The sequence below is a fragment of the Artibeus jamaicensis genome, unplaced genomic scaffold, assembly GCF_021234435.1.
Source record: "Artibeus jamaicensis isolate MK-2021 breed Jamaican fruit bat unplaced genomic scaffold, CSHL_Jam_final contig_748, whole genome shotgun sequence".
Classification (NCBI taxonomy): Eukaryota; Metazoa; Chordata; class Mammalia; order Chiroptera; family Phyllostomidae; genus Artibeus; species Artibeus jamaicensis.
In genome coordinates this window covers 244,333-247,288 of record NW_026521946.1, presented here as the reverse complement: position 1 = coordinate 247,288, position 2,956 = coordinate 244,333, and positions in this window count along the sequence as shown.

Genomic DNA, 2,956 nt, shown 5'->3' with positions numbered 1-2,956 from the left:
CTAATACTACTCTGAGTAGGGATAAAGGCAAGGATTCTGAGCAGGGGAGAGGGATTCAGGTGGGACTAGAAAGGACAGGGGTTTCTATCATTTCAAAAAAGTTAAGTTAGACTTACCACACCTGGGGATGAAAATTTAGAATTGTCTTTAGGTTTTCAGTCTTATGCTCAGAATATCTATTCTCTGCCCGCTGTGCCAAATAGTTGTAAATATGGTTTTGGAGCCCAGTGCAAATGACTGTGCTGGGTCCACACCCCTACACAGTTTAGAGAGGAAGACTTGCCAAGGTGGTTTCCTCATGATGAAATCTTCCAATAGGAATACTTACTTGCCATGTTCCTACTCCAGGCCTTAACATTTTGTTGCCTGTGTCTGCTTGACCTGCACTGACTCAGAGACATCACCTCCATGAGGTCACCCAGTGCTGGTCCTTCCTGATAGCTTAATTGCATTAGTGAGATTCATTCACTGAAATTATAGAGATTTATTTCATTTAGCTAATTTCTGTGAGAAAGTTTCTTAAGTTGTTCATGATGCAGTTCCTAAGTGTGATAACACATGATGAAAAAATCTACACAGAGGATAAACATGTACTGCCTAGACAGACTTGATGACACACAACCTGACACGTTGATAAATCTAGCAGAGGTTTAAGGTCCTGTGAAATAGTGGATCATTACTCTCTAGGTAGGAGGCATCTGTGACTCTCTAGACATTGAAAACCAAAACATATGCTCATGCATCCTAGACTGAGCAAGAACTCAGTGTCTGCTGGGCGGCTGGATTTGAGGACACAGATTCCACAGGTGGAACATCACACAGCTCCTCCATGACCAAACACAGAGAAGACCACTTGGAAGAAGCCTGAGTAATGACCAGCATGGCCTAAGTTTTCACCTGTGATGCCTTAGGTGTCAAAGAGGGTCCAAACCAGAAACCCAGATGCAGGAGGAGATGGTGGTTCCTGCATCCTCAAACAGATCACTGTAGGTCTGAGCAGTGTGTCTGTCTCCATGTGGGATGCTAGGGTCTGAGGTCCAAATGCAGTGGTAGGAGACAACCAGCAGGATGGAAAGTCAATAGGTGAAAACCCAGGGTGTCCCTCACAGAGTTGACCTCACTCACCTAAGAATTATACTCATTCAGAACCCATGTGGTAGCCCTGCCCATGTGGTAGGACTAGGGGAGAAAGGACACTTCAAGAACATTACCATGAAAATCATTCTGTGTGTGTGTGTTGCTGAGCAGTTGGAATGTGGTGGGATTAGAGCCTCATGCAGGGTCCTCAAATGGGACCTTCAGTGGAGGAATCTGAGGACACCAGAGGCCTCCAAAGGCTCTGGGAACTTCCAGACTCAGAAGTGTTGGTGGTGTCAGTGAATCAGGCATCTTCAGAAAAGGGGCTCCCTGCTGGCTCATAGGGGCCTTGTTTGGAGGTGCCCTGCAGAGTCACTGGGGAATAGTAATATTAGTTCTCTATGCCTAGAGATGTAAAAGCACATTATGTCCCCTGTGGGACATCATAGGAAGTCAGGGCTTAGGCTTGATTCTGCCTTAGAGCCAATTAGATATCCATGCACTGTGATGCCAGACAGTATTCTCCCATGCATGGCTCAGGCTGGGCAGCAGGTGATGTCTGTGACTCACAAGCTCAAGGCTGCTGCTTCAGGATCAGGCAGGAGAGGAGCTAGAGGGAAGGACAAACTCGGAGATGGCTGCATCCTCCTCTTCCCATAGAAACATCTTTCTAAAAGTAGAGTAAGACATGAGGTGACTGCAAATACCCAATTCCATGAGTACACCCACAAAACTCATTAAGGCATGAGAACCAGAGTCAATAAGAACATTTTTATGCCTTCTTTCTATCTCAATCGTAAGGAATTGGACTTTATATCCTCAATTGTAAGGATTATTTTATAAACTCAATAGGTGGATAATATTGGAGACACACTGGCCCAGTAATAAAACATTCGTACCTACAGAAGTCCTGAAGTCACAGTCTCTCACAATGGACTGAAGGTGGAGAGCCCTCTTCCTGGGCATTGGCTACAGGTAAGAAGCCCCCAAGTCCCTGGATTGATCAGGGGACCAGGCACAATAAAGGGTCATTTCCACAGACTCTTGTGTCCTCTCCACAGGTGACCACTCCTCTCTCAGGTGCAACTGGTTCAGGGATGGTGAACCTCACCAGTCATCTCAGGGTCCATATGGACCCTGGAAAGGGCTTTCATCTCAGTGCTCTGTACATGGGATTCCCCACTTCCACCATTAGGAAGAGCGCCTCTCTTCTGCAGGAAGCAGTCCTAACACCACCATGGGGACATGGGACTCTAAGGACTGAGGTTTGTTTCATCAAACTCCTTCAAGATTTCTTTCTGATGCAAGGACTTCAAGCTTCTCTGCATGTGAGGTTTCAGACTGGGAGTGTGCTGGATCCTAGGAGCCATGCAAGGGACACTGACTCATGGCCCTAAGGTCTATCCAGTAAGCCCTTTCCATGATCATGATAGTCACTCAGGAGACATGTTTAATCAAAACCTCTTCTAGAGAGAAACAGATGTCCTTTTTACAATTGTAAGTAATTGACCTCTTCAGTACATAACAAAATATGCACAGAGAGAACATATCTGCTAACATAGGCTGGACAGTGTTCATCCTGTTCCCTTAATTGCAGGCAAAACATGTAGAGGAACACACATAGTCAATGGTCAAACCACAGTCGGGGACACACTGCATCAGACACACACAGACACAAACAGTAACACGCACAGTCACAGTATCACAGAATCACGCACACAGTCTCACACAACACATTATCACCCCAATTCATAGCTTATAACCAGTCACGCACAGCCACACACAAAGTCAACACTTTTACATGCACAGCAAGAAACAGCCACACTGTCACATACTTGTTTTTGAAAATGACATGTATTGACACGTGATCTGTGAAGCA